At 45.6% G+C, this 27071-nt stretch overlaps 1 protein-coding gene and 1 non-coding gene across 3 annotated transcripts in view; one reads left to right on the forward strand and one right to left on the reverse strand.

Moving 5' to 3' along the window:
• DLEC1 (DLEC1 cilia and flagella associated protein) overlaps positions 1-6679 on the reverse strand; it is a 1790999-nt gene extending 1784320 nt beyond the window's left edge. The window contains exon 1 of one of the 2 annotated variants that reach the window (XM_069647686.1): positions 6516-6679. The gene's annotated coding sequence lies outside the window, so the exon portion shown is untranslated. The remainder of the gene's footprint in view (positions 1-6515) is intronic. The other variant, XM_069647685.1, reaches the window with a different exon arrangement.
• A 797-nt stretch (positions 6680-7476) lies between these two features.
• On the forward strand, positions 7477-7609 carry LOC138570853 (U8 small nucleolar RNA). Its single transcript, XR_011303874.1, has one exon. It is a non-coding gene; the product is annotated as a U8 small nucleolar RNA (small nucleolar RNA).
• Positions 7610-27071: the final 19462 nt, after the last annotated feature.

Genomic DNA, 27071 nt, shown 5'->3' on the forward strand with positions numbered 1-27071 from the left:
GGGATGGGAAAGCATCAAGTTTGCTTGTAAAGAAAGTAATGGCCGTCAGTGGCAGATACGTGCGTAGAGGTGTTCCTAACAGAGTTGTACACATACTGTGGGAGAAGTTAGCATACCTACATTTTGTCATGCTGGGTGCTCATGTGGATGCAAAAACTTTGCACTCTGTCAAATAACTTTCTACTACAAGTGTTTTCCAATGACAGGATACTTGCAGACTGATTTAGTAACGGTACTTTTGAAGTGTTGTATAGATCTCACAGTGTTACTTGCTAAGGTCTTGAATGCCATTGGTGGATGCGTGCGTGACTGTTTACACATAGCCAATCAGGTACTGGTGGCAAAGGAAATAGTGGAAAGGGAGGAAAGACTGCTACTGTACTGGGGTGCGGCCCTGCGCGCAATTTGGGAACCGCACGTGCCACATTGTGTGCTTCTCACCATGCGGCCCAATAGAAATAGGATTGTGGAGATTATCCAGTCAGGTATTCAGGGTGTGGTTCAGTGAAATGGGCGGTCATACAGTGTTGCAGTAATTTGCGTGGTGAGGGTGGCTGAGATGGAGAAACACATTGTGTTGATTTTGGGTGATGCGTTTGTGCTCGATCTACAAAAGTATGCTTCGGAATGACACTCAATTTTGGTTTGGAAGGAGTGCATGCCTTGTGACACGGTATCTATGAGCGCAGTTTCGCCGATATGCATTCACTTTGCAGCGACTTGGCCACCTTTGGGACTGTGGATGTTGTCGTCCTTCACTACTGCGGTATGCATATGGGTTACGTGCCTTGTTTAGGTTTATTCCGTCGACTCAGAAAGTTGCTTAATGCAGTGAGGCGCCTTTTTCCAACTGCCCAGGTGCTCGTTTCATCTATACTACCAAGAAGAGTATGGGCGAGTGCTGATGAATGTTGCTCCAAACCAGATGCTGGGAGGTGTCTCATCAACAGTAGCCTGTCAGACATTTGTGACGTCATCTTTGATATCATTGGCGTCAGTCCTTGCAGCGCACAGTGGTAGCGAAAGTTATGGTTGCGTACTGTACCATAACTTGCAAATTTGTGGGGTTTTTAGGTTTTTACCTGTAACCATAACGTCCCTGTAGCAACGTTTTTCCATTGAATTTCATAGGTTTTTTTAGTAGTGTAGTTTAGTTTCGTTTAGTTTATTATTTATATAGCGCCGCCTGGCCCTTGGGCATCCAGGCGCTCGTTAATGGTTACATGTTACAGGTTACAAGTTACAAGTTACAAAGGTTACATGGTTGCAGGTTACAAATTGTGAAAGTGTTGCAGGCATGGTAAGAATAGGTAAGCATTACATAGAAAGGGGACATTATAATACAGTGTCTGGTAATGCCTGTGTAATAGCGCAGTTATTAAGTTAAGTAGTGAAACTTAACTATAACGTCCCTTTAACAAGGATTTTTTTTAGTGAATATATATATAGTGCCGTGCGGCAGGCTGAGGCTGTGAGAACACAGCGATCCAAAAGGGAGTCTCTCTGTAGGACAATTACAGGGAGGCTATATAGGCCAACCCAAACACATTCATCAGACATTTTTGACTGAATGTAGCCAGCCTCTGCTTTTGGTACCAGATTGCTGGCCGGCACTGAGTGAAGTCAGTGTTAGTTGTCTATTAATAAAATTGGCAATGCAGTGTGTAACAGGATACATTGGGTGTTGTGCGGTGTTTCATAGGCCCTATAATCGTTGCATTTCATAGTCCTCAAAAGTAAGTACTGGGACAATGAAGAGGAGCCTGGAGATAATGCTTAAGTTTACTTATCAGTGATCCTCTATACTCCTTGTCCTACTATTCTTCATCACATCCTCCTAGTAAGGGATGGTGGGGTTGTGATGATTTGTGGTAAAAGGTTACAGAAGTAATGGAGGCGAGAAGGAAATGCAGGTAAGTCTGTTTATTGCAGTCCCCGCAGCAAACAACGATCTCACCCCACGACCACTGAACCAACTCCCAACTGCCTCCCACCTCCAATTCCATATTCCCAGTTCCACTTTCTAGAATGGCACAGGCCGGAGCCCGAGCCAGCCACCACACACCTTCCCCCCAAACCCTAACGAAAAGAAATTGAAAAACAAGAAAACAGAAAAAAGAGCTTTTACCATGCCATGCCACTCCACTGTCATCACCATACACATCTACCAATCCGGGATATTACGTCACTGAACTTGTATCCTTCACATACTCCAGTGCAACCACTCTATCCAAATTCCAAATGGACCCATCCTTCACTCTCACAGAATTGGCCAGCAATTCAAGGACCTTCTGTGGTTCTGAAAACTTTGATCTTCCTTTGGCTGCATGAGTACCCTTCATGATCCTAATTCACAAACCTTCCACCACTTTGACACCCGGTATAGTCCTCTTTCCCAACCTGACATCATAATTCACTTTACTTACCCACTGCACCTCACACAACCTTCTCCTCACACGTCCCAATCCTCAATTTCTCTACCACCTTCCAGGGTTGAGACCGGCATTGGCCTCCCTTCCCCTCATATTCTTAAATGGTGAGACATGCGTGACCCCATTGGGAGATTCCCTCACATTCCATAGCAGTTTCCGAACTGCATCCTTCACCTCTATGCCATTCCTCACAGCCTGTTCAATAACACACACCAGCACCTTGTTGAAGCGCTCAATCAAACCATTCGACTATGGTCTATAAAATGACGCACAGAAGGACACCGTTCCACATGCGAGAGCTAGTTGCTAAGAAACTACACAAACTGGAGAAAGCAGACATCATTGAACCAGTGACGGGCCAGGCACCATGAGTGTCTCCCATGGTCATCACTAAGAAACCGAAGCAGCCGGGGAAAGTGCAAATCTGTATGAACATGTGCCTGCCCAATGCAGCCATAAGGGGAGAACGGCACATTACCCCGACTCTGGACAAAACTAACTGACAGGAAAGAGTCCTGATTCTTTTCAAAACTAGACCTCAATGCTGGATATCACCAATTGAATCTGCACAGAGACTTAAGATATATCACGATGTTTTCAACATATCTGGGTTAGAGACAGTACAAAAGACTGAGTACCGCGATATCGTCCGCAGTGGAGGTATTCCAGCAAGTAATCCAAGAAGTCATCCAAGGAATTTCTTGAGTATTGAACATCAGTGATGACATCCTTGTACATGCCAGTAGCAAAGAGGAGCACCTTCGCAGACTAGTAATTGTACTTTACAGACTGGAGACGGCTGAAGTCACCATCCATAAATAAAAGTGTGAATTCCTGAAAGAAGAAAGTCTTCGAATATGTGTTCAACAGCAGCGGCGTGTCCACTGACCCCCTCAAGGTGGCGGACATCAAAGGGGCCTCCACCACACCGACGGAGATCCGCAGATTCTTAGGCATGGCGACCTACTGTGGCAGATTTATCACAAATCTGGCAATGATCTTTAAACCACTGAGGGAGCTGACCAAGGCCAACACCAAGTGGGACTGGAGCACATGTTGCCATGACGCCTTCGAGCAAATCAAGGTCTCGCTGTCGGCAGATACCACCATGGCGTACTAGGACGCCATGCTGCAAACCGAGTTGTATGTAGATGCCAGCCCGGTCGGATTGGGAGCCATCATAGTTCAACCATCGCACACTGGAGAAATCAGGCCAATTGCGTATGCATCACAAAGCCTTAACACCAATGGAACAGCGATAATCACACATAGAAAAAAAGGCCATCACGGTCCTATGGGGCTGCAGATATTTTCACCTGTACCTATACCGGTGAGTTCAAGACATACACTGACCACAAGCCTCTGCTGTCAATTTTCACAGGATCATCCGCGCACCTGCCCACCAGAATCGGAAAATGATTGCTGCACCTCCAACAGTATGACTTCCAACTGGAGTACCAAGCGGGGGCGGACAACCTGGCGGAGTTCCTATGCAGACACCTAAGAGCAGCCACACCTTATGAGGTCAAGGAATCAAAGGCGACAGAGGAACACATATGCCAGATTATAAGCACAATGAAACCCAAGGCCATCAGCAGCGCCGACATCTTAGAGGCAACCCAAGCTGATCCATGCTGTGACATCATAAAGAACACTGTACTTACTGGCAGGCGAGTGGAAATCTTTCCTCCGTAACATCCAAAATTACAAAACAGCAGCCAGGGACTTCCTCACAGGGATCTTCCCAGTTCATCAAGAACTCTCGGTTACCATCCTCATTCCCACCAGTTTACAGGACCGGATTGTCACGCTGGCGCATGAAGGTCACCAGGGGATAGTCAGGACCAAAGCCAGAATACGGCACAGGCTTCCACAGATTGACGCAAAAGTTGAAAGCACCATCGCATCATGCCACCCATGCCAAGTGACCGGGGCACCCCCGAAGCCGGAATCCATACAGTCTGCAAATCGGGGCACATCAAGGTGGGAAGCAGTCGGCATCGACCTGGTGATCCCAGCCCTGGAAAAAATGTTCGCCATACATGGCCTACCAAAACACATCAAGAGCGACAACGGGCCGCCTTTCCAGGGGAAAGAAATATTCAGGTACATGGACGACTTACACATCCATCACCACATCACTCCAAGGTGGCTGCAAGCCAACGGGGATGTAGACCATTTTATGAGGACAATAAAAGGTGCTACGCATATCCAAAGCCCAGAACAGCCCATGGCGAGTGGACCTGTACTGATTCCTGCGAAACTATCAAGTGACCTCACACAGTTCGACGGACATCCCCCCCAACAGATCTGATGTATGGGACTCTAATAAATTCACCAATACTGCACTACCACATTGAGGCTGGAAAGGACCTAGACCCAGAACGTACTCATGCAAAGCGAGTTGCAGCAAATGAACACATGAGCTTAAAGCAACACGCAAAGGAGTCGAGTCACAAGGTGGGGGACCAAGTGCTGGTACTGAGAAACGCAACGAAGTCTACGCTGTCAACCCGCTATGATCCCACACCCAGGAGAGTGACCCAGAGGGAAGGAACTATGATAACAGCTAGCCGGGACAGGAGACCATCACGAGGAACGCGTCATGGTTCAAGCAGGTCTCAAAAGGACCTATGGGCAGAAGGCCAGAACCAGCCACAAGTGGAGAGCGAGGACACCACCGACCTCGGGGCAACCGCACGACGGCGAAGGCAAACGAGTTCCTGACCTTGTTGGCCGGTCGGACGATGATGAGACGCCCCCCAGTCCGAAGGGTGAGTCAGATGAAGAAGAGGTTGCAGTGGCTGTACCCCACCAATATGGCAGTGGGTATGACTTGAGGGTGGCCCTGCGGGCGCCGGGTAAGCTGAGAGATGTACGTTGGAGAGGCCATTTTGTCTGTTGGGACTAGAATATAACTTAAATGCGTTTTCTGCATAGTTAGCAGACATTTCGTTATTTGGAAAAAAGGAGAAATGTTAGGTATGTGGCACATCACTGCGTACGGCGGGACGTACCACGAGTTGAATAAAAGACCCTGGATGCCGGAAACACGGCAGTTCGGAGCCAGAGCCGCAATGGGTGTGACGCGTGTCATTAAGCAGCGCAGCAAGGCATACGGCCTACCCCATGACACACCATGGGGCAGAGCCTGTAAGTGGGCCGTGCAGACAAATATCACAGTGGGAAGGGATAGACATGAATTGGCAAGCATAATCTTCTTCCAATACAATCGTAATGCCGATGTTATCGAGGCATACAATCTGGAAATGTATATTAGCACCGGTCACGTAAATTTGCTTTGCCGCTTTTATGTGGTAGCACGGCAACACATGAAAGTAGAATATGTTTAATTATATGCAATATACTTTTTAGGCAATGTCAGACAATGATCTAAAGGAAACCCAGAACCGGGAATCATTGCAAACCCAGACAGCCCACAAGCTAAAAGGCCATACTACTGGTGAATCAGCACTCTACAAATGCCAACTAACAGTAACACACATATCGCCATAACAAAGTGCTCACTTTTTATTACATGCAGTATAGATTCAGGAACTGTTATTGCAACTTTGTTTTTTTTTATATTTGTTTTTGGTTTATAAGAAAACCTTTACAAAAGAAAAGTATTGCAACAACAAAAAACACACAAAAAACAGGCTGTCCATGACCGAGGTGTATGATGAATTCATATTGACTGTTTATGTGGAGTCCCGAATTACCTTGCCACCTGAAACCCCTGAAAGTATCATTGTTCACAATGGTTAAATTAACAAAACAGGAATATTTATGTTTACCTAGATGGGATACATGAGAGATTCTGATACTTATTTGCAATCACTGCATTCATTCTTTCAGATACTTCCACACTTAGAAATGTTCGGTCTGTGGTGTGTGTGTGTGTACACGAGTATATATGCTCTTTTTAAACTAGGGTGGAGCAAGAGCAGATTGTATTTACGTGTAGGTGCTGTAAGGCATGCCCACAACCGTCCAGAACAGTGGCCAAAACTGCATCAGAGCTAGACGCCAGACGCCAAACGCTGTAACACCCATGCAATCGCTGGCTTCTCTCAACCCTACCTCTGCCTGGAAGACCCTGCAGCACCTGGTACCGTGTTTGCTCGTCAATTCAATACAGATGGCACCATCATATTTTGTATATCAGCCGTTGTCATGGCGACGACATCTGAGTAAGGTGTAATATCCGGGTCAAACCTCTTCGCGTGACTAGCTCGGAGAGCGGGCGGGCGACGGTAACCCCAGCCGGAGTTGGCGGCCATGTTGGAATGGTCTGAAACAACAAATATCGTTTTGTAATTCAGTAACAGAATAAGCATAACTATTTTAGTCAATCAGATACCCTCCATATTATGTTCTGCTATTGGTATGACGTATACAACAAAAAACAACAAATCTTATGAGCACTGAAGATATTAATATTAAAGGCAATATATTTAAATGATACAGCAATGGTCTTCACTTAAAGGACGCTGTTGTTTTTTCTTCTCTCTCAATACCACATCGTTTTGTTTCAGAAAGACTCGCTTCACCGGTGTGTTTCAGTTTCCGCAGTTCAACATTTGCATTTTTTCTCCAGTGTCTATTGCGCAAGATCTACTAAATTAACGAAGCCCTACATTACCAGAGCTGTCATTGTTGACGCACAGTCTCAGCTCAGGGAACATGACACGAGAATGCGGTTAGTCTGAAAGGGCTGCTGTTCGTTTCTTATTCAGTTTTAACAAGTCATCATAATGTCGTTATCTAAATCTAAAAGCAGTCACTGCATTTATTTACTGGAGCACTTAGGTCCAATCTAATACAACCACAATCGCATGTAAATATAATGCACGCAGCATTCTGGGAGCTCACACATCTCGTAGCGTGATTTTATTCTCCCGGATTTTGCTTTTTCGTGGGATGCTAGGATAAAAAAATAATAATAATGGATAAGTGTTAGAACGTTACTCATGTTGCGGAGGCACCCTCACTTACCTAGGACATTCATACATTTGGTTCTCATAGATACCAATATGCTGTATCTTCAGTAAGGTCAATCCTTGCCTGTTCCTCCTCCGGGAGAAGCAGCATAATGATGAAAGGAGAGAGATGAGTTTATGATTACTCTCTCGAGACCCGAGAGGCTCAACAACTCTCGGGGCCTCCTATCTGATACTTACTGAAGATCAACTAAGCAGTATAAAAAAAGATATTATGTTTGAAGGGTCCTATTCTTGAGCTCAATTGGTCAGACGCTCAGGTGTTTGTGGGGGGTAGATCTCTCTCCTCTGCAGGTACATGGCCTCCCTGCCTCTCTCAAGCTTGAGCCTGACCACCTGAATTTCCAGAAGTAGCTCGAAACTTCTCTCTTCTCCTCTGCTTTCTCTCACTCCCTCCCCTGCTGACCTACCTGTCTGCAGCACCGACTGGCTGCTTGACCACCCTCAGAGAGTCTCAGTGGTACCAAGCTCTAGCCTGATCAGTCACCCTTGCACTGTCTCCGGACTTCCATGCACTTATGGGCCTTAACAGTATCCTCTACAGTCCCTTGCCTCCTTGCACTTACCCAGAGCCATACTCTGAGCATGGCTGCCCTGTTTCCTGTCCCACTCCCTGGCACTTCTATAACCCCCTGCCCCCTTGCCCTTCACGTTCGCGCACTTCCAGCCTTTCCACCTTGCACTTGTTCTCCCACTTGCACAATCTGAAATATACAAGGCCTAGTAAGATCTTTTGTCTTGTCCTCCCTCTCTCTTCCCTCCTGTGTCTTGTCACACCTAGAAACACTTGTATATAGGCGCGTTATAAATGACTTATCATATCTTATTATCAGGGACATCTGTATGTGGTCAGCGGTGGTACACCTACAAAAAGTAATGCATTTTCTGGAGAGGTGCAGTACCAATGACAACATACAGAGGTCCTCCTAAGAAATCTGATCTGACGAAATCCGAGATTTCTGACGAGGACCTCTGTATGTTCTCAGTGGTATTGCACCTCTTGTTTTTAAATGTCATCAAACACCAAGCACTAAAATGTGTCCAAGAAGCAGTATGATGGTGAAACTGCTTACTTTCAATTCAGTATTGGTACAAAATTACAGTATTAGACCCACAAATGTGCTAATGAGAAGTTGCAGCCATTACACCAACAGCTGCAGAGAAATAATATCAACATTTTTGGAGAATGGTATTAGAATAGCAAGAGGCAATTTTTCTTAGTAACGTTAGAGTGGTCAAACTCGTTATAAAAATGCAAAATGTGAAACAGGCCTTGAAATATATTTACAATGCAAGAAAGGGCTTGACATCTTTGCATATTGCGAAGCCAGGCAACATATCTAGAGAGCGAACCAGGGCTTAAAATATATATCCTTCGTGATGGCATTTAAAGTTAACACAGGAGGCACTGGCACGATAGCGCCCTCTGTGGAAGATGGAATCAGATAAAAGAAATCGAAGGGCGGTTGAGAGCATAAGTACGTTGTGCCGTTGAATTTGTCATGGCCTTTACTCTGAGACGAATTCTCAGAGTGAAGACTGCCACCCACTCTTTTTCACAGAGAAGAGTGAGTGTGAAGTCCAAAATTTAAATATGCCAGGGAATGGAGGTCCTGCGGGCACAAGGCAAGCGCTTGGAGATTATAGTCACTTCCGGCAGGGCACATGTGCAATAGTATCAAAATGGAGACTCTTGGGCATAGGTTCCATCATACACAACCATCCACAGCAGTTACACTTCTGTCACTTTTATAGCTTGTACCTGGTTCACAAAGTGGTTTTGGCCCTTACAAGGGCACGGGTTCCAGTCTATTGCCCCGTATGGTTCTTCTTCACATGTGCAATAGCACCTTGAAGTTCAAGCTCAACTTGCCAGCAATGTTCATTTATGAATATAGTCATGGTCATATGCAAATAAGGCACATTTCAGAGGTACTGAAGAAAAATACGGATGGTTTGTTGATGCTTTGACCACTAGCTATTACTGCTTGAAACATGTTAAGTGTCAACTTAGACTCTTTCCTCATTCAGAATGGAGGACTGTGGTTTGCCACATCACCTGGTGATTATCAGTGTTCAACTAACAATGCATGTGCTCATTCCTTTTTGGAATAGCATTTTACAGCATCATTATACTTTTGAGATCCATGAATAGGACGGGCCTATTCACGGCATGTGCAAAATGTTGATAGCTTCAGTATAGTTTCCATAGATTTGATGTCGAAAGTATACATTAGTATTGAGCACTCCATAAATGACACAGCCGCAAGGTAGCTTGTCCGAGTAAAATTGCAGTCATTTTAAAAAACATTTAAAAGACTATTTCACAACACCTTACTGGCCTGAGTCTGTGATTGACTAAGGGTGTCAGGAGTGATGGAAGGAGATGGCAGGAAAGTGGAAGGGAGAGAGTACATGCTGAAATAGAAGGCTTGTTTTCTTTAGCAAGGGGAGTCTTTCAATGGACGTCAATGGGAGGGGTCTACTTTAATGATGTAGTTCCTGAATCTGTAAAATGATCACAGAATGCCTGGGAATTTGACTTTTCCTGAGTGAGACTGAGTGAGCTGTGCCACCTTCAGGGTTTCTGCAGCGGGCATTGTTGCAGGACTTAAGGGAATCTGATACTCAGATAATCTTTATCCTTGCCATTTTACCCTCAAATTCTCTTCTTACATCACTGTCTCTTGCCCATTCGGCACTGCGCGGAACATCTTTGTCTTATGTTCAACGCATCTGACACCAAAGTCATCTGCTTGCCCGCACCTCACGTTTCAACCCTTCTTCCCTCACCTTATCGTTTCCCCTGACCTTCCCACATAGTTCCCAATTTGCACAACCTCTGTCGCTGGTGATCCTGAACTCCATCGACTTTTGCACAGACTCGTACTCTTTTGCTCTCTCACCAACATGTTCAGATTTGAACCTCTGTACATCCCCCACCACTCTCTCTCTGTGAATAATGCCTCTTCAATTTCCTCATTCTAGTTTTTAAATCAGTACATTTCCTGTCATCATCTATTGGGCTAATTTTGTCACCGGGCACCCCTCTTCTCTAAATGTTTGCACGAGTTCTCTACTCAATGCCTCAGTTCCCTGCACTGTGTTTTGCATCCTGCTTTTCTCTTTTTTTCTCGTTGCTCCTGTTCAATATGTCACACTCTTTAATGATGTAAACATGCTGCTCCTTTCAAATCTGGCCTCAAACTAATCTTCTGACTGTATTTAACCTATCACATCACCCCCTTGGTCTGCCAATCCCCTGTTGTACATTCGTTATATATCATACTATTTGCGCTCTACACTATGATCTGCATTCTGTAAACACTGTACACAGCCCATGATGACATTCTGTGCTGTCCCCATTTCATATCCTAATGTATATCTTCACCCTCCACCACTTGCATCAAGACTTTCCTAATTATTACTTTTGCCATCGTTATAGAAAGGGACTTCTCCACTTTCTATTTTTGTCCACATGCACATTGTTTCCAATCCAAGTGCCCACTTGTAAAAAAAAAATAATACATTCTTCTGTATTTTGTGGATGTTCCTGAAGAGGGAAAATCGAGATCAAACCCATGCCCCCTCACCACAGGCGCATATACAGAAGAACAGCAGGAAGAACAAGGAGCACACTTATTATTTGAACCAGGCCCCAGCGCACCCATGGGTGACAAATATGCTGAAAGACACCCACTTCACCAACAGTGCAACTTCCATGCTACATTACAATCAATGCAGCAATATCACAATCTACAAACACAAAAATCCCTGTTTAAAGGCTTGCAAATGCCTATATGAATTAACATGGTCTAACTGCACAGCGTAAAGCCATGTTTCAGGAAAATTACAGCCAAGTTAATTTCTCTCACTGAACACTAGCTGCAGATGCCTTCACCAATACTCCTCGCAAACCCACGAGCAGCCAAGGTCGCGCAGTCAGATAACATTGCTTTCTGCAGACAAACATTTTTTAATTCTCCAATAATGCGAGTAAGCCACAGCAACCCAGTGTTGTTTTTCTTTTTCTTTTCTTTCCTGGAAAGAAAGACATTTTCGCAAAGACTCGCACAACATTTGAAACATAATTGTAACAAGAATGGTTCAGGCCTAGCCAATGAGCACTCAGATCTCAGGTGCAAAATGCTTGCTTCAGCTAAAAAGTTATGGGAACAAATTCATAATGCAACAAGCTAGAATTAGGTAATGGTGGGCTGGCACAGCTAAACCAACCCACTGACTCAAAACTCTAATGTCCAATTATCAGGCTCTCTATAAGGGCTGCATAGGTAACCTATTACTTAGCAGCCAATAACAGGAGGAGATAGGTTTCTGGGAGCTGATCCAATTCTGTGAGGTCAGCCTGCAGTGTGATTACAAAGCTGGCTTGCAAGCCAGCCCCGGGGGAGACGGCGCCTGAACTCTCGATGTGCACGATGCTCTGCATGTTTTTTTTTCTTTTTTGCTGCCCAGAAATAAACGCAGTTTGGAACATGCTGCTGCCTGCTTGGGACTCTGTTGCATTCCTGTGGGCCATATGGGAGGTGTTGGGGTCTCCCATAGCTGGTGAGGGTATGGCTGCTGGCCCCCCACAGCCCTGGTGGGGGTCCAGCTTCTCCCCAACAAGTTGGTGCCCTCTGTGAGGCTCATTGCTCATTGTAACATGGGTGAATGAGCACTGCCTGCGCAAGCCCTGTGTTGAACTGCACTCCCTGCCGCCGACTCAAGGAAGCTGTGGGACCCTCACCTGCACCTGAAGACCACCGGAAAACGTGTAACCGGCTAAAGGCATCGGGGGCCACTTGGAAATACCCCGCTTGAGGGCAGGTGAGAGCCCTGCAGAAGAAGGGGTCCGGTGAAGCGCCTTGAGTGGGCGTCCAGTAGCAGAGCAAGTGCCAGTGCAGCATAGGAAATGTAAGTCAACCAGCAACATGGGCTTTGAGGGGGGAAATGTTTCAAGTATTATAATGTATTGTTGATCAGTATGTTGCAGAAATGTTAAGTTCTTTTGTTTGGGTAGAAACTGGGGGGAGGCATTGTAAATTGGGTGGTGGGAGATTGTACATTGTTGCAAAATTCAGCGAATTGGTGGTGATTGGCACGTGAATTGTAGTTGGGACTGGGGCGGTGGCAGTGGTCCCTTCTTGTGTTTTTGAGCGTATTGGGTGGGGTAGTGACTCCCCACATATAGGACAGGAGTGCCGCGCTGGTTGGTCTGGATGGCGATTTCATATATGGGGGTCTGGATTTCCTATGAATTGACGTTATAGATCAATGAGTAGATGAGGTTCCCTGCTAATTGAACGTTTTAGTTCAGTGAGTGGATGATGTTTCCCCGCAGGAGGTAGCTAGATTGTTCCCGAGTGCGGAAGATAGTTGGCTGGTTAAGGTCCCCTGGTGAGGAGCGTATCACACGCGAGGCGACGCAGCGTGCGCAGTACAATTATAAGAGTTTTTATTGTGGTTTACCTTGTTCGAGTTGAGACAGGAAGACAGCTGTGGGGATTGTGGGGTTTTATTTTGGGATTTTTGTGGGGTTGGGAGAAATGGGTTATTGTTCTGTGTATGCACATTTGTCTGTTCATTTGCACTGTGTTTTTAGTTTGGTGACGTCACCTTCAGATTGATGCATAGGACACAGAGTTTTGATGGTGAGGAGATAGTGGTGTGGTTTTGGATTTGGAGAATAGGTGACCCAGAGGCGGTGTGTGGAAGACACATGCGCAAGATTGTGGGGGTGTGCCGGAGAAGGCAATGGTTTGGTGAAGATGGGCTGCACGTGGAGTGCGCTGGCTAAGGTGCGGAGCCAAGAAGGCTCACAGAAGTTGAAAAATGTTCAATTATCTTCTAACTTTTGCTCCCTGAACAGCAGACTATCGAAATGTTCAAATTGAATCGAGGTAAAATGTATCACACAATACAGAAATGACTCCCCTTCACCTGTTGTGTAGCACACAGCTTCCATGCCGAAATAAGTCAGTAAAACATAGTGTGCAAACATTCAAAAGTACTGAAGGTAAATTAAAAAAGACCATGGTTGCTCATAGGCGGCTTCTTCAGAAGCGTGCAGTAATCGCTAAGGACACACATACACAGCACTTACACAGGAATAGGTTTAAAAGCACATGGCTACAGTTGAACTGTGTGCACGAAGGAAAGGGAAGATGCGAGGGGTCAGCAGACGCTGAACCAGCACGAGCAGAGGGAAGAGGGGACTCACCCTTCAAGAGTGTAATATTTGATGACACAGATGGTAAGCAAGGAATGAATTGCATGATAGAACAGAAAACAGCAGAAGGACATTTAAACACCACACACACACACAATCACAATACACTAAATAGAACAAACAGGAAGGTGCAGAACAACCCACTAGCAGCACAGGAGCGAGCAAGGGAAGGCTGCAGTGCATGAAAGCAGATTTGAAGGAACAGGTACAGAGGAAAGCAGATTTGAAGGAACAGGTACAGAGGATTTAAATTTAAAGGGAAGATAACGGGGGAGGTGCAAGGAGTAAAAATAGCAAAAGAGAGTGGGGAGAAGGAGCACAAAAGCTTGACTGGGCAGTGCACATGGAGGGAGAAGAGAGAGAAGGGAGAGGGGCTGTGAAAAGAAAGTGCAGTGCAAAGGGACAGGAAGAGAGCGGGGGAACTGGAAAGGGAAGAAAGGGAATGGAGGAGGAAGGATGAGAGGGAGATTATGGGAAAAGAGCGTGGAGAAGGGATAGATGGCAAAGGAATGGGTACAAAAGCAGGAAGATGAACAAGCCATAAAAGTGGTAAGTGAGTGGGTTGCACTGGAATGGGACAGAAAGGGATTGGAGGAGGAGAGAAGGACTGAACGAGGCAGCACAGCCAAACATGATAGAGGATCAGTAAGGGGTGGTGCAGCATGCATGGGATTATGGAAGGGAGGAAGGAAGGATAGCGCGCTAGATATTGACTGTGTGCATTGTAGATTGTGGCAAGAGAAGACGGTTAAAAACATTTTTTAAAAAAAAAAACAAAAAAAACAAACAAAAAAAACGGCAGAGGCAGACAAATGCAGATGAGGACAAGTAGGCACAAAATAAATTATTGAAGCATGTAATGGGAGGGGCAGTTAAACACAGCCTCAACATACACGCACAAGCATCACAATAGCAGTGTCAACAACCACCACAATATGCACCGCCCATGTGGGGAGGATACATGGGCAGGACGGGATCATTTCAGCAGACACCACAAGCACCAACGCAGGCACTGTCACCACTACATGTACAGACACAACAAATGACAGCAGCACTACCCCAGGACTGACAAGAATCACAACCCAGGGGCACTGCACAGTAGTAAGCACCCATACAGAACACTGACACAATAGCAACGGTACCGGTTACATGACTGGGAGGGGTCTTCCTGATGGGGAACAAACCTTTCAAAGGACATAGATTGACATTATACCCTTAATAGGACAGCCCAAGACAAACTTGATTTGACTTACTCTGCCACACACACTCATGCTCCACCTCCCCAACAGAGCGGGGGAGACGCACGCCGACACACACACTCACACACACTCAATAATGCAGAGGACAATTGCATAGGGCTGGTGATAGGTATCAAAATATTTTCTATTCAGGGTGACAGTGGGGCGACTAGGCCATGCATTAGGGAAGAGACATTTGAGACATCACGAGCGATGTGGATATGACCACCTTATTAATAGAGAAAGCCATAACTTGTTAAACACCAGCCATACACATATTGAAAATAAGGAAGATTGTTTAAGAATAGTGGGGGTGCATGGTACAGAGGGGGGTGCATAGAGATAGCGCATAACAAGAGAGTACATTTAGCTACTTACTGAGCACACATCTTTCAGCGAGGAGACTGGGCTCATGCATACATGAATAACACAGCAATTAAATGAGACACACAAGGTGGAGGAAGGTGCACTTGAGGGGGGCGTACATTTGATTGACAGTTCACCACGGGAGGAGAGAAATAGAGGTATAGGGTGGATGATCCATGTTCCCAACAGACTCAATTTGGCGACAAAATAACACAGTGCAAGTAGTAATGCCACTAGCGCTTTTGAACACAGCACTGTCACAAATGCATTAGCCAACACACATAGGGAAAGAGGTCATTGCTGCACGAACTGGAGAATAATGGTTGTATTAAAATTTGAGAGCAGATAATGGGGGAGAAATATATTGTTAAATGTAACAGTAATTAAAGTAGTGGAGTAATAAAATACTAGACTAAATGAGTAATTAACAGAGTAGGTAGGGTTTAACAAGTGGACATGGGGTGGGATATAGAGCATGGGAGTAAATTGTGACGGTGGGTTTGAAAGAAAAGAGGAAGCAAATAAATAAATAAATAAATAAATAAATACAAAGAGGGGGGAGGGATAGGTAGCGAATAATTGGTAGCGAATTTCATTAGTACCAGCTTAACGTGCATGCAGTTCACTGCGAGACACGCCCTGAGAAGTTGAGAGAGGAGCCATAGAAAAAATGATTTAAAAACCCTGCGATTATCTTAACTAAGTAACATAGTCCACTTAATTTAGAAACACAGCCACCCTATATGACAAATTTACCGCCCTGATGTTTCCCTGTTTAGCTTGTCAGTGCCTGATGCCCCACGGGACAAAGGCACGCACTATAAATAGCTTACAACAAAAGCACAGTAAATATAAAGATCCAAAGGCCCATTTGTACACTAGCACCTAAATTGCGTATATATGATCCAAGTGTGTAATGAGTATCTTCACATAAATTAAGTGCCTACCCATTTTTCGGGTACATTTCGAATAGTGCAACAAGTTACGGTCAGACCGTCATTGAACGCCACCAGGTGGTGACAGGATGGTGCATAAATGTACCATTGGCTCCTCCCACTAGGACACTGAATAGTGCAAGAGTAGTGCAGAGAGGTTAGGTCAAGAAATTGAAGAATATGTAAATGCTCAGGTCTCAAGCGCTTCCATTTCATTTCTCGCCAGATATAAAGGACCCAGGGCAGGCCTGAAGACAACGGACAACTAACACCCAATGGCTACGGACTACAGTGGGACATTTTCCCCTCCTGACAGACTTTGTTAGACGTGTGAGGCGTCAAGCCCTACAAAGCGGTGGCCACCCTGGCAACGAGGGAGCAACGATCAACAGGGCCAACGCAAGAGATTTTCGTGAACTGCAAAATAGCACGAACACTCCCGAGTTAGGGAAATATGGTCATCCTCTGGTCCAACGCACACTAGCAACTAGAATAGGGACCGACACACGCATGTCCAAAGTTTAATTGAGTTTCATATTACATTTTGTGCACCTACAGCTGTAACACTGTTTTGTTCCTTCTCTTTTCCCCGCACATGCAGGTTGTTGCGTATGTATGCTGTTAGAAATGCGTAGGAAATTTCCTTAATGTTATCTTCCATTAGTAACCCTGAGGCCTACTCATTAAACCATCGTGAAGCATTCCCCACTCAATTGCCCACCCTATCAGGAACCTCAGACCCCTTATAGCACGTTTCACTGAAGTATATTTCCTTGCTTCCATTGAATAAACAGCCCAAGATTTCCCCTACCCATATTAAGAAATTTTGAAAACACGAAATGTCCAGGGAGAGGTTTCATTTTGCCCTTAGTGATTGTTTAGTTCGCAGAGCTTGAGGTTACTAACAAGTACTAACGTATTAACGCCTTTCTTGCGATTTTCAGGCGGGCAACTTTATCATCTCATCAGCTGCAAGGACCCAGCAGTGTAAGTGGTTATGGGCAAGCAAATAAGGACTTTTACCTTGACGATGGGACTATTAATGATGAACGAAATAATGGGGGTGGTAATTTGAAAATTATATTTAATAGTGAGCATTACTGCTGTATCCCCTGCTAACATTCCCTAACCTAAGCAGGAAGAGTTACGGCATCAGTGGGTGAGGAAAAGCTGCTGCTAAAGTAAGGAGAGGTAAGGGCAGACACAAAGGGAGTAAAACATACACATAACACACATAGCAGAAGTGACCAACAACATGCACACATGTACAAAATTGGTAGGGACACCACTGGAGAGAGCTGTCCTACTGTCCTTTAACATATGCCGTGAGAGAATTGATTACAACAGAAATTACTACAGCAGAGCACGACGCCCATGTATCCCAAGGTGTGAAGAAGATTGCAAGGGAAGACAGCAACATTGAGATTGATATAAAAAAAAGGGGGTAATCCCCTATGGAAGATGATTACATAAAGCAGCTAATTGGAGAACAACTGTATGTGGAAAGTGACCAGAGAGAGAAGAAACAACGAGCAAATGCACCAGTGAGCAAGCTGCAAGAGAAAAAAAACAAAAGAAAAAATAAAGAAATAAATAATAAAAGAAGAAAGAAAAACCAAAAGAGAGAAGAAAGAATAAAATAAAAGAGACAAAAATATGATAAGTGCCTAACGGAGTGAGACAAAAGAGCGAAGATGGTCACTTGGGTGGAGAATGAAGAAGGACGTATACTGTTAAGGTACCAGCCTTATGTTACCAGCACAACAGTGACAAGAAATGGACAATCATGCTGGATGCAAGAAGGTTGAGAGAAGTTGCGAGATGAGAGCAGGAACATCTCTGCTTATGGACTACTATTGAGCACATGCATCTAAAGATCAAGAGAAACTACCACCGAATTGGGGAGGAGAATGTTCGTTGGTGCGCATCAGCATGCCCTTGTTGGTGATGTCCAAGGAAGATGTGAAGAATGACACATTCACCAAGATGGAAAACAACAGAAGAAGAGAAACAGACAGAGGAGATGAAAAATGCATCTGAACAGAGAAAGACAAGAACTGGTTAGTGCTTGCATGGTTATGGATGACATCATGACTGGCTGTTAGATTGAAGGTGGTAACGGAAGCACTACTACAGAGCGCAGCATCATTGTGCAAGATCAAGATACAATGCAAGATGTGAGAGAACAACAGAAGAAGACATCGGAATGCAAATACGAGATATGGTGAAAGGAAGAGCCGGACTAAGGGAGAAGATAGCGGTGTGCGACATGGTTCCAGCAGCAATAAAGGTGGCCACTCCCTGTGATCAGAGGAAATACGAAGGGAAGTGAGTGTGGTGGAACACAGAAGGAGAACACTCCTATATGTACTGTTCATCAACAACAATGTAAACAATTATGGACACTTCAAGGAATTGACAACGATATGCAGACCGGAAGGAGGTGGATGCTGCTTGGTGGTGTGGTCGACAAAGTCGACCAGAGGGGGGACTGAAGAGGGAAAATCGAGATCAAACCCATGCCCCCTCACCCCAGGCGCATATACAGAAGAACAGCAGGAAGAACAAGGAGCGCATTTATCATTTGAACCAGGCCCCAGCGCACCCATGGGTGACAAATATGCTGAAAGACACCCACTTCACCAACAGTGCAACTTCCATGCTACATTACAATCAATGCAGCAATATCACAATCTACAAACACAAAAATCCCTGTTTAAAGGCTTGCAAATGCCTATATGAATTAACATGGTCTAATTGCACAGCGTAAAGCCATGTTTCAGGCAAATTACTGCCAAGTTCATTTCTCTCACTGAACACTAGCTGCAGATGCCTTCACCAATACTCCTCGCAAACCCACGAGCAGCCAAGGTCGCGCAGTCAGATAACATTGCTTTCTGCAGACAAACATTTTTTAATTCTCCAATAATGCGAGTAAGCCACGGCAACCCAGTGTGTTTTTTCTTTTCTTTTCTTTCTTGGAAAGAAAGACATTTTTGCAAAGACTCGCACAACATTTGAAACATAATTGTAACAAGAATGGTTCAGGCCTAGCCAATGAGCACTCAGAGCTCAGGTGCAAAATGCTTGCTTCAGCTAAAAAGTTATGGGAACAAATTCATAATGCAACAAGCTAGAATTAGGTAATAGTGGGCTGGCACAGCTAAACCAACCCACTGACGCAAAACTCTAATGTCCAATTATCAGGCTCTCTATAAGGGCTGCATAGGTAACCTATTACTTAGCAGCCAATAACAGGAGGAGATAGGTTTCTGGGAGCTGATCCAATTCTGTGAGGTCAGCCTGCACTGTGATTACAAAGCTGGCTTGCAAGCCAGCCCCGGGGGAGACGGCGCCTGAACTCCCGATGTGCACGATGCTCTGCGTGTTTTTTTTTCTTTTTTGCTGCCCAGAAATAAACACAGTTTGGAACATGCTGCTGCCTGCTTGGGACTCTGTTGCATTCCTGTGGGCCATATGGGAGGTGTTGGGGTCTCCCATAGCTGTTGAGGGTATGGCTGCTGGCCCCCCACAGCCCTGGTGGGGGTCCAGCTTCTCCACAACAAGTTGGTGCCCTCTGTGAGGCTCATTGCTCATTGTAACATGGGTGAATGAGCACTGCCTGCGCAAGCCCTGCGTTGAACTGCACTCCCTGCCGCAGACTCAAGGAAGCTGTGGGACCCTCGCCTGCACCTGAAGACCACCGGAAAATGTGTAACCGGCTAAAGGCATTGGGGGCCACTTGGAAATACCCTGCTTGAGGGCAGGTGAGAGCCCTGCAGAAGAAGGGGTCCGGTGAAGCGCCTCGAGGGGGCGTCCAGTAGCAGAGCAAGTGCCAGTGCAGCATAGGAAATGTAAGTCAACCAGCAACATGCACATTGTTTCCAATCCAAGTGCCCACTTGTAAAAAAAAAAAAATAATACATTCTTCTGTATTTTGTGGATGTTCCCATTAATGCATAATTCCAGCAGAAAACCAGGGCACTCTCTATCTGCATGCACAGCAACTGGCTTTATGGATACTGTCAAGAATGGGATGAACATCAGGTCTGGCAACATGTGCCCTCAAAGTGAGCACAGGGCCATGATGAGAACTGTGCTCAAATTGCAAGTAATTCCCATCCGTAGTGACCAGAACATGGCCAAACTGGTCATGCCAATAATTTCTTGGTTATCATTATGATTCATTAGTATACTGAGCACAATCTCATTTGCTTCAGCCTGTGTGATGTATGAGGGCATGGATGAACTCTGCTGTACCTGTGTGAATGAGCAAGCCTTAGCCTTTAAGGGACTGGCACTATTACTTGTCCCCTTGAAATCTGGCAAATGGATATGTTAACAAAACAGAAGGCAACATTTATAACAGTACGATAAGTACCCACACCAACATCGCACTGCAAGCTTAGTATTTACAGTCTCCCCCACAGTGCTTCCCTCACCCCCGGCACTGGCCTTCATTCCCTCCCACGATGTAATTTCTTCCTCCCTGTGCTGTCGTTTCTCATTCTGCCCCTCCATGCTAAATGTAAAATTCAATAAACAACTACAAATGCCAAAACAATTGGCATTATCAGTCCTTATTTTCTGTTTCTGCCAGAACTTCGTGTCTTGTTGATGCGGGGCACTCAGGGAGTAATGGCTGGTTGTCCTAGTCAGGCAGCTCCCCTGCAGGGCTTGGGAGTAGCCAGACTGGAGGATGCCCTACGAGCTGTGGGGTCCAGCGGTGGTGGGGTCCAGCAGAGGTTGGCAGGTGTCTGTCCGTCTGGCCCGGTGTCCGTCAGTAAGGTGTGTGATGAGAGTGGGTTTGCCAGGCCACAGAAGATGCGTCCCGGGGTTGGGGCTCTATGCCCCGCCCTGTGTGACAGGTGAGTGTTCTCACCCGATGTCTGGGGAAGGGGGTGGTTACATGGCTCCCATGCCCTCTTCCAGATCCTTTTGGGAGCATGGCGCACGACTCACTCCTTGGTTTTACCTTTGGGCACGGAAAAAAAAAGTTATAATAATTAACTGAAAGGGAGGGCGGGGTAGGGGCGGTCTTGGTGTGTGACGATTTCCCACTCTCACGGTCTTTCGGTTACTGTGCGCCATGGTCACATGTCGTGGTTGCCTAGCAACAGGGAGGCCTCCCTTGTTTTCTCGGGTTGCTCCAGTTTAATGGCGGCTGGCATTCCGTTAGGGGACTCGCTGCTGTCTTTGCTGGTGGTAGCCATGGGAAAGCACTCTGAAAAGAGAAAACATGCAGAAGTGGGCTCTTCTTCCAGGCCTGCCAAGAAGAAGTCTGCTGCAGTTGCTGCTGGTTTTTCTAAAATGTACTTGACTGTTCTCTTCACAGAGTTCCTGGCCAGGCACGCACAGAAGACATGACTACATTTATAGCTGCTAAATACAAAGGCAAGCAGTTGCACAAACGAAAAGAGATTCTAGATTGATGGAAGATACCAATGAAAGGGAGGAACAACATACCCATGAGGGAAACAAACAAGCAGAGGGGAGTGAGGCATGACCAACACATAAAGGGGTGTATCCATTGACAACGCACCCAGAGACAGGATATTCTATCTGTGAAAAACCAGAGGGTGTTTCACACCCCAGTCCCCGGGGATCCCTTAATCACGTGGCCAGGGAAGGGCCATCACTTTTGGATCCCAACCCAAGCGGTGGACAAGTGAGGGATGATCACCTGGGTGGGGGTCCTCAGGGAATGGGGGCGAGACACCCAACTGTAAAACATGGTATCTCCCTTTTCCAACTACCCCGAAAATCACTGTCCCTACCTATTTTATGGGAAACAGCATTTCCCACATGTCCTCCCCACTTCACCTTTCCAAAACCACTGAGACGAGGAAGAGGAGGAATAACAGGATGAGGATTACCTCCTATGTTGTATCAGAACCATGTCACCCTAATGAGGTCAGGCAGAGTCAGGCATGTAATCCCATTCACACACACCTGAGACTTGTTAACGCTTGGCAGAGTGATAAAAGGTGGCATGCACAAGCACACTGAGGGCGAGCAGTTCCAACAAAGTCAAAGGAGGGAGGTGCTGTCAAGCGGGAAGGCCAGTGGACTGCACGAGAAAAGCTGCGAGTGGCAGAAACCCTGGCAGGAGACCTGTGTTTGCAGACAGCTGTGAGTGACTTGAACGGAACAGCGTTTGCCCCCGAGAAGCACGCCTTACAGGTGCTCCAGGACAGCCGGCTCCCCTCCCAAGGACGAAGTGTAGAGAAGCAGCCGAATGCCTCTGCAGGAAGTACTGCCCCCCCTCCTGACTATATGCTGGAAGCCTGAAATCGAGCCATGCACAACACCAGTGGTTATGGCTATCCCGCAGAGAGCCTTCGAGAAAAGGTATCCACTAAGGAAACCCTATCTGATGTATCCCTGTAGAAATGACAATCTCTTGGAAGAGGTCCCCGAAGGAATATGAAGACAAAAGAAAGAGAAGTTGGTGATGTCACAAGAGATGAACGTGATTCACTGAGAAGAGTGGCTGAAGAAGGCGATGTATAGATCTTATGGAATCTGATGACGAAGTAAAGAATCGATTAAACTCTCATATGCAAAGTGAAGATTGCACGTGTGAAGAGCACTGCAGAAAATGCAAGCCGTTTAACAACTGTACAGATGCAGCAACACAAGTAGACTAAGTAATCTTAGAAGCTGGCTATATTTAGTGAATAGACTGCAGGCGGTGCCGCCATTATATTGAATCTGGACTTCGGTGTCACAATTTTAGTGAGCTTAATCCCATGGAGAAGATGGCTGAAAGTTGTGTTGCAGCAAGAAAGCAGCTGCAATCGAGGAAGGACAGAGAAAGGCTGTCTGGCCTGGTGTCAGAGACTGAAGCAGCCAAGAACCCGTTATCTATCCTTGAAGAACAGTGAACGTGAGAGGCTGAGTCATCCCTTGTTAAGGTACAAAGAAAGAACACGACGGCCAAGTTTTATTCAATACAATTAAATGCTAGAAAATGAGCCGAATTGCAGTCTCCTGTCACGTGGGCTATGGATGGAAATGGAGCAGCTGTAGACTTAAGATAGTGTGTGCTCACACTCCAATATATTCCCAGGAGCGAGTATACATTGCAAAGCCAAGTTCAAAGGCAATCTCCATGGCAGAAGGCATGGGCGATGAGAGATGTTGGGCTAATTGGGTGGGGAGACACGGTCAAAGTCCTCCACAGACATCTGGGGTACCAGTTTACGTGCTGCTAGTGAGCCGAATGTTCCAGAAGGGCACAATCATGCCAACCAATTTTAATAGGCCATGTAATGATGAGCCTTATAGTTTGATAGCCAATGATGAGCTGTGCGTCAAATAACTGTTGAAGATGACTTGCACTAGGGGTGGGCATAAGTTGTCCACCTGACCGTAGAGACCCAATTCCAACCCGATCCCTTATAGAAAGCATACTTAGATGTTCCCTTTAAGCATATCATAACCCTGTGTAGGTTTTTTAGTTTGCCACTTTGTGTGATGTCCCGTATGATGGGTTTTTACTATATAGATGTAATTATTAATGAAATGCTTCGAGTGAAATTGTGCTGAGCGACGTCCGTTGATTTCTGTTGTACCTCCCTGTTTTAGACAATTGATAATTAAACAGTAAAACGACTTTGGCTTCTTCCTAAGTCGGTTTGATTATTTGGTGTAATAGGTATTCTGTATCCCATCTACTGCACGATCTGCTACATTTTACATATTTGAGAGAACTGAAAACAGCAGAAGGACATTTAAACACCACACACACACACAATCACAATACACTAAATAGAACAAACAGGAAGGTGCAGAACAACCCACTAGCAGCACAGGAGCGAGCAAGGGAAGGCTGCAGTGCATGAAAGCAGATTTGAAGGAACAGGTACAGAGGAAAGCAGATTTGAAGGAACAGGTAGAGAGGATTTAAATTTAAAGGGAAGATAACGGGGGAGGTGCAAGGAGTAAAAATAGCAAAAGAGAGTGGGGAGAAGGAGCACAAAAGCTTGACTGGGCAGTGCACATGGAGGGAGAAGAGAGAGAAGGGAGAGGGGCTGTGAAAAGAAAGTGCAGTGCAAAGGGACAGGAAGAGAGCGGGGGAACTGGAAAGGGAAGAAAGGGAAAGGAGGAGGAAGGATGAGAGGGAGATTATGGGAAAAGAGCGTGGAGAAGGGATAGATGGCAAAGGAATGGGTACAAAAGCAGGAAGATGAACAAGCCATAAAAGTGGTAAGTGAGTGGGTTGCACTGGAATGGGACAGAAAGGGATTGGAGGAGGAGAGAAGGACTGAACGAGGCAGCACAGCCAAACATGATAGAGGATCAGTAAGGGGTGGTGCAGCATGCATGGGATTATGGAAGGGAGGAAGGAAGGATAGCGCGCTAGATATTGACTGTGTGCATTGTAGATTGTGGCAAGAGAAGACGGTTAAAAACATTTTTTTAAAAAAAAAACAAAAAAAAACAAACAAAAAAAACGGCAGAGGCAGACAAAGGCAGATGAGGACAAGTAGGCACAAAATAAATTATTGAAGCATGTAATGGGAGGGGCAGTTAAACACAGCCTCAACATACACGCACAAGCATCACAATAGCAGTGTCAACAACCACCACAATATGCACCGCCCATGTGGGGAGGATACATGGGAAGGACGGGATCATTTCAGCAGACACCACAAGCACCAACGCAGGCACTGTCACCACTACATGTACAGACACAACAAATGACAGCAGCACTACCCCAGGACTGACAAGAATCACAACCCAGGGGCACTGCACAGTAGTAAGCACCCATACAGAACACTGACACAATAGCAACGGTACCGGTTACATGACTGGGAGGGGTCTTCCTGATGGGGAACAAACCTTTCAAAGGACATAGATTGACATTATACCCTTAATAGGACAGCCCAAGACAAACTTGATTTGACTTACTCTGCCACACACACTCATGCTCCACCTCCCCAACAGAGCGGGCGAGACGCACGCCGACACACACACTCACACACACTCAATAATGCAGAGGACAATTGCATAGGGCTGGTGATAGGTATCAAAATATTTTCTATTCTGGGTGACAGTGGGGCGACTAGGCCATGCATTAGGGAAGAGACATTTGAGACATCACGAGCGATGTGGATATGACCACCTTATTAATAGAGAAAGCCATAACTTGTTAAACACCAGCCATACAAATATTGAAAATAAGGAAGATTGTTTAAGAATAGTGGGGGTGCACGGTACAGGGGGGGGTGCATAGAGATAGCGCATAACAAGAGAGTACATTTAGCTACTTACTGAGCACACATCTTTCAGCGAGGAGACTGGGCTCATGCATACACGAATAACACAGCAATTAAATGAGACACACAAGGTGGAGGAAGGTGCACTTGAGGGGGGGCGTACATTTGATTGACAGTTCACCACGGGAGGAGAGAAATAGAGGTAAAGGGTGGATGATCCATGTTCCCAACAGACTCAATTTGGCGACAAAATAACACAGTGCAAGTAGTAATGCCACTAGCGCTTTTGAACACAGCACTGTCACAAATGCATTAGCCAACACACATAGGGAAAGAGGTCATTGCTGCACGAACTGGAGAATAATGGTTGTATTAAAATTTGAGAGCAGATAATGGGGGAGAAATATATTGTTAAATGTAACAGTAATTAAAGTAGTGGAGTAATAAAATACTAGACTAAATGAGTAATTAACAGAGTAGGTAGGGTTTAACAAGTGGACATGGGGTGGGATATAGAGCATGGGAGTAAATTGTGACGGTGGGTTTGAAAGAAAAGAGGAAGCAAATAAATAAATAAATAAATAAATACAAAGAGGGGGGAGGGATAGGTAGCGAATAATTGGTAGCGAATTTCATTAGTACCAGCTTAACGTGCATGCAGTTCACTGCGAGACACGCCCTGAGAAGTTGAGAGAGGAGCCATAGAAAAAATGATTTAAAAACCCTGCGATTATCTTAACTAAGTAACATGGTCCACTTAATTTAGAAACACAGCCACCCTATATGACAAATTTAGCGCCCTGATGTTTCCCTGTTTAGCTTGTCAGTGCCTGATGCCCCACGGGACAAAGGCACGCACTATAAATAGCTTACAACAAAAGCACAGTAAATATAAAGATCCAAAGGCCCATTTGTACACTAGCACCTAAATTGCGTATATATGATCCAAGTGTGTAATGAGTATCTTCACATAAATTAAGTGCCTACCCATTTTTCGGGTACATTTCGAATAGTGCAACAAGTTACGGTCAGACCGTCATTGAACGCCACCAGGTGGTGACAGGATGGTGCATAAATGTACCATTGGCTCCTCCCACTAGGACACTGAATAGTGCAAGAGTAGTGCAGAGAGGTTAGGTCAAGAAATTGAAGAATATGTAAATGCTCAGGTCTCAAGCGCTTCCATTTCATTTCTCGCCAGATATAAAGGACCCAGGGCAGGCCTGAAGACAACGGACAACTAACACCCAATGGCTACGGACTACAGTGGGACATTTTCCCCTCCTGACAGACTTTGTTAGACGTGTGAGGCGTCAAGCCCTACAAAGCGGTGGCCACCCTGGCAACGAGGGAGCAACGATCAACAGGGCCAACGCAAGAGATTTTCGTGAACTGAAAAATAGCACGAACACTCCCGAGTTAGGGAAATATGGTCATCCTCTGGTCCAACGCACACTAGCAACTAGAATAGGGACCGACACACGCATGTCCAAAGTTTAATTGAGTTTCATATTACATTTTGTGCACCTACAGCTGTAACACTGTTTTGTTCCTTCTCTTTTCCCCGCACATGCAGGTTGTTGCGTATGTATGCTGTTAGAAATGCGTAGGAAATTTCCTTAATGTTATCTTCCATTAGTA

This window comes from Ambystoma mexicanum, chromosome 2q (assembly GCF_040938575.1).
Source record: "Ambystoma mexicanum isolate Mex_15411 chromosome 2q, UKY_AmexF1_1, whole genome shotgun sequence".
NCBI lineage: Eukaryota > Metazoa > Chordata > Amphibia > Caudata > Ambystomatidae > Ambystoma > Ambystoma mexicanum.